Below are 6000 nucleotides of genomic sequence, written 5' to 3'. Positions count from 1 at the left end.
CTGTTTGCCCAGCACGGGGATATTGAGTTCTATAAGATAAAGCCATAAACATGTTTGTCTGAGTCTTCTATCAAAAGTTACAGCGATTTATATGAAGTTGTTCAAAAACGCTTTATTTCGCCAAGACAATGCGTTTCTCACTGTTACATGCATTTGAATGGGAAACTCGCCTGAAACAAAGTATAGGTTTTCATTATGTGAATAATTTTTAAATCTTAGCTCAAACGGCTGCAAAACCTGTTTGCCCAGCACGGGGATATTGAGTTCTATAAGATAAAGCCATAAACATGGTTGTCTGAGTCTTCTATCAAAAGTTACAGCGATTTATATGAAGTTGTTCAAAAACGCTTTATTTCGCCAAGACAATGCGTTTCTCACTGTTACATGCATTTGAATGGGAAACTCGCCTGAAACAAAGTATAGGTTTTCATTATGTGAATAATTTTAAAATCTTAGCTCAAACGGCTGCAAAACCTGTTTGCCCAGCACGGGGATATTGAGTTCTATAAGATAAAGCCATAAACATGGTTGTCTGAGTCTTCTATCAAAAGTTACAGCGATTTATATGAAGTTGTTCAAAAACGCTTTATTTCGCCAAGACAATGCGTTTCTCACTGTTACATGCATTTGAATGGGAAACTCGCCTGAAACAAAGTATAGGTTTTCATTATGTGAATAATTTTTAAATCTTAGCCCAAACGGCTGCAAAACCTGTTTGCCCAGCACGGGGATATTGAGTTCTATAAGATAAAGCCATAAACATGTTTGTCTGAGTCTTCTATCAAAAGTTACAGCGATTTATATGAAGTTGTTCAAAAACGCTTTATTTCGCCAAGACAATGCGTTTCTCACTGTTACATGCATTTGAATGGGAAACTCGCCTGAAACAAAGTATAGGTTTTCATTATGTGAATAATTTTAAAATCTTAGCTCAAACGGCTGCAAAACCTGTTTGCCCAGCACGGGGATATTGAGTTCTATAAGATAAAGCCATAAACATGGTTGTCTGAGTCTTCTATCAAAAGTTACAGCGATTTATATGAAGTTGTTCAAAAACGCTTTATTTCGCCAAGACAATGCGTTTCTCACTGTTACATGCATTTGAATGGGAAACTCGCCTGAAACAAAGTATAGGTTTTCATTATGTGAATAATTTTAAAATCTTAGCTCAAACGGCTGCAAAACCTGTTTGCCCAGCACGGGGATATTGAGTTCTATAAGATAAAGCCATAAACATGGTTGTCTGAGTCTTCTATCAAAAGTTACAGCGATTTATATGAAGTTGTTCAAAAACGCTTTATTTCGCCAAGACAATGCGTTTCTCACTGTTACATGCATTTGAATGGGAAACTCGCCTGAAACAAAGTATAGGTTTTCATTATGTGAATAATTTTTAAATCTTAGCTCAAACGGCTGCAAAACCTGTTTGCCCAGCACGGGGATATTGAGTTCTATAAGATAAAGCCATAAACATGTTTGTCTGAGTCTTCTATCAAAAGTTACAGCGATTTATATGAAGTTGTTCAAAAACGCTTTATTTCGCCAAGACAATGCGTTTCTCACTGTTACATGCATTTGAATGGGAAACTCGCCTGAAACAAAGTATAGGTTTTCATTATGTGAATAATTTTAAAATCTTAGCTCAAACGGCTGCAAAACCTGTTTGCCCAGCACGGGGATATTGAGTTCTATAAGATAAAGCCATAAACATGGTTGTCTGAGTCTTCTATCAAAAGTTACAGCGATTTATATGAAGTTGTTCAAAAACGCTTTATTTCGCCAAGACAATGCGTTTCTCACTGTTACATGCATTTGAATGGGAAACTCGCCTGAAACAAAGTATAGGTTTTCATTATGTGAATAATTTTTAAATCTTAGCTCAAACGGCTGCAAAACCTGTTTGCCCAGCACGGGGATATTGAGTTCTATAAGATAAAGCCATAAACATGTTTGTCTGAGTCTTCTATCAAAAGTTACAGCGATTTATATGAAGTTGTTCAAAAACGCTTTATTTCGCCAAGACAATGCGTTTCTCACTGTTACATGCATTTGAATGGGAAACTCGCCTGAAACAAAGTATAGGTTTTCATTATGTGAATAATTTTAAAATCTTAGCTCAAACGGCTGCAAAACCTGTTTGCCCAGCACGGGGATATTGAGTTCTATAAGATAAAGCCATAAACATGGTTGTCTGAGTCTTCTATCAAAAGTTACAGCGATTTATATGAAGTTGTTCAAAAACGCTTTATTTCGCCAAGACAATGCGTTTCTCACTGTTACATGCATTTGAATGGGAAACTCGCCTGAAACAAAGTATAGGTTTTCATTATGTGAATAATTTTTAAATCTTAGCCCAAACGGCTGCAAAACCTGTTTGCCCAGCACGGGGATATTGAGTTCTATAAGATAAAGCCATAAACATGTTTGTCTGAGTCTTCTATCAAAAGTTACAGCGATTTATATGAAGTTGTTCAAAAACGCTTTATTTCGCCAAGACAATGCGTTTCTCACTGTTACATGCATTTGAATGGGAAACTCGCCTGAAACAAAGTATAGGTTTTCATTATGTGAATAATTTTAAAATCTTAGCTCAAACGGCTGCAAAACCTGTTTGCCCAGCACGGGGATATTGAGTTCTATAAGATAAAGCCATAAACATGGTTGTCTGAGTCTTCTATCAAAAGTTACAGCGATTTATATGAAGTTGTTCAAAAACGCTTTATTTCGCCAAGACAATGCGTTTCTCACTGTTACATGCATTTGAATGGGAAACTCGCCTGAAACAAAATATAGGTTTTCATTAAGTGAATAATTTTAAAATCTTAGCTCAAACGGCTGCAAAACCTGTTTGCCCAGCACGGGGATATTGAGTTCTATAAGATAAAGCCATAAACATGTTTGTCTGAGTCTTCTATCAAAAGTTACAGCGATTTATATGAAGTTGTTCAAAAACGCTTTATTTCGCCAAGACAATGCGTTTCTCACTGTTACATGCATTTGAATGGGAAACTCGCCTGAAACAAAGTATAGGTTTTCATTATGTGAATAATTTTAAAATCTTAGCTCAAACGGCTGCAAAACCTGTTTGCCCAGCACGGGGATATTGAGTTCTATAAGATAAAGCCATAAACATGGTTGTCTGAGTCTTCTATCAAAAGTTACAGCGATTTATATGAAGTTGTTCAAAAACGCTTTATTTCGCCAAGACAATGCGTTTCTCACTGTTACATGCATTTGAATGGGAAACTCGCCTGAAACAAAGTATAGGTTTTCATTATGTGAATAATTTTTAAATCTTAGCTCAAACGGCTGCAAAACCTGTTTGCCCAGCACGGGGATATTGAGTTCTATAAGATAAAGCCATAAACATGGTTGTCTGAGTCTTCTATCAAAAGTTACAGCGATTTATATGAAGTTGTTCAAAAACGCTTTATTTCGCCAAGACAATGCGTTTCTCACTGTTACATGCATTTGAATGGGAAACTCGCCTGAAACAAAGTATAGGTTTTCATTATGTGAATAATTTTAAAATCTTAGCTCAAACGGCTGCAAAACCTGTTTGCCCAGCACGGGGATATTGAGTTCTATAAGATAAAGCCATAAACATGTTTGTCTGAGTCTTCTATCAAAAGTTACAGCGATTTATATGAAGTTGTTCAAAAACGCTTTATTTCGCCAAGACAATGCGTTTCTCACTGTTACATGCATTTGAATGGGAAACTCGCCTGAAACAAAGTATAGGTTTTCATTATGTGAATAATTTTTAAATCTTAGCCCAAACGGCTGCAAAACCTGTTTGCCCAGCACGGGGATATTGAGTTCTATAAGATAAAGCCATAAACATGGTTGTCTGAGTCTTCTATCAAAAGTTACAGCGATTTATATGAAGTTGTTCAAAAACGCTTTATTTCGCCAAGACAATGCGTTTCTCACTGTTACATGCATTTGAATGGGAAACTCGCCTGAAACAAAATATAGGTTTTCATTAAGTGAATAATTTTAAAATCTTAGCTCAAACGGCTGCAAAACCTGTTTGCCCAGCACGGGGATATTGAGTTCTATAAGATAAAGCCATAAACATGTTTGTCTGAGTCTTCTATCAAAAGTTACAGCGATTTATATGAAGTTGTTCAAAAACGCTTTATTTCGCCAAGACAATGCGTTTCTCACTGTTACATGCATTTGAATGGGAAACTCGCCTGAAACAAAGTATAGGTTTTCATTATGTGAATAATTTTAAAATCTTAGCTCAAACGGCTGCAAAACCTGTTTGCCCAGCACGGGGATATTGAGTTCTATAAGATAAAGCCATAAACATGGTTGTCTGAGTCTTCTATCAAAAGTTACAGCGATTTATATGAAGTTGTTCAAAAACGCTTTATTTCGCCAAGACAATGCGTTTTTCACTGTTACATGCATTTGAATGGGAAACTCGCCTGAAACAAAGTATAGGTTTTCATTATGTGAATAATTTTTAAATCTTAGCCCAAACGGCTGCAAAACCTGTTTGCCCAGCACGGGGATATTGAGTTCTATAAGATAAAGCCATAAACATGGTTGTCTGAGTCTTCTATCAAAAGTTACAGCGATTTATATGAAGTTGTTCAAAAACGCTTTATTTCGCCAAGACAATGCGTTTCTCACTGTTACATGCATTTGAATGGGAAACTCGCCTGAAACAAAATATAGGTTTTCATTATGTGAATAATTTTAAAATCTTAGCTCAAACGGCTGCAAAACCTGTTTGCCCAGCACGGGGATATTGAGTTCTATAAGATAAAGCCATAAACATGTTTGTCTGAGTCTTCTATCAAAAGTTACAGCGATTTATATGAAGTTGTTCAAAAACGCTTTATTTCGCCAAGACAATGCGTTTCTCACTGTTACATGCATTTGAATGGGAAACTCGCCTGAAACAAAGTATAGGTTTTCATTATGTGAATAATTTTTAAATCTTAGCCCAAACGGCTGCAAAACCTGTTTGCCCAGCACGGGGATATTGAGTTCTATAAGATAAAGCCATAAACATGTTTGTCTGAGTCTTCTATCAAAAGTTACAGCGATTTATATGAAGTTGTTCAAAAACGCTTTATTTCGCCAAGACAATGCGTTTCTCACTGTTACATGCATTTGAATGGGAAACTCGCCTGAAACAAAGTATAGGTTTTCATTATGTGAATAATTTTAAAATCTTAGCTCAAACGGCTGCAAAACCTGTTTGCCCAGCACGGGGATATTGAGTTCTATAAGATAAAGCCATAAACATGGTTGTCTGAGTCTTCTATCAAAAGTTACAGCGATTTATATGAAGTTGTTCAAAAACGCTTTATTTCGCCAAGACAATGCGTTTCTCACTGTTACATGCATTTGAATGGGAAACTCGCCTGAAACAAAATATAGGTTTTCATTAAGTGAATAATTTTAAAATCTTAGCTCAAACGGCTGCAAAACCTGTTTGCCCAGCACGGGGATATTGAGTTCTATAAGATAAAGCCATAAACATGTTTGTCTGAGTCTTCTATCAAAAGTTACAGCGATTTATATGAAGTTGTTCAAAAACGCTTTATTTCGCCAAGACAATGCGTTTCTCACTGTTACATGCATTTGAATGGGAAACTCGCCTGAAACAAAGTATAGGTTTTCATTATGTGAATAATTTTAAAATCTTAGCTCAAACGGCTGCAAAACCTGTTTGCCCAGCACGGGGATATTGAGTTCTATAAGATAAAGCCATAAACATGGTTGTCTGAGTCTTCTATCAAAAGTTACAGCGATTTATATGAAGTTGTTCAAAAACGCTTTATTTCGCCAAGACAATGCGTTTCTCACTGTTACATGCATTTGAATGGGAAACTCGCCTGAAACAAAGTATAGGTTTTCATTATGTGAATAATTTTTAAATCTTAGCTCAAACGGCTGCAAAACCTGTTTGCCCAGCACGGGGATATTGAGTTCTATAAGATAAAGCCATAAACATGGTTGTCTGAGTCTTCTATCAAA

Source organism: Mchenga conophoros, linkage group LG6 (assembly GCF_057382185.1).
Source record: "Mchenga conophoros isolate Kocher_MC1m ecotype Shallow Benthic linkage group LG6, M_conophoros_male_GT1.1, whole genome shotgun sequence".
NCBI classification, from domain to species: domain Eukaryota; kingdom Metazoa; phylum Chordata; class Actinopteri; order Cichliformes; family Cichlidae; genus Mchenga; species Mchenga conophoros.
Note: the sequence above shows the minus strand (reverse complement) of the source record.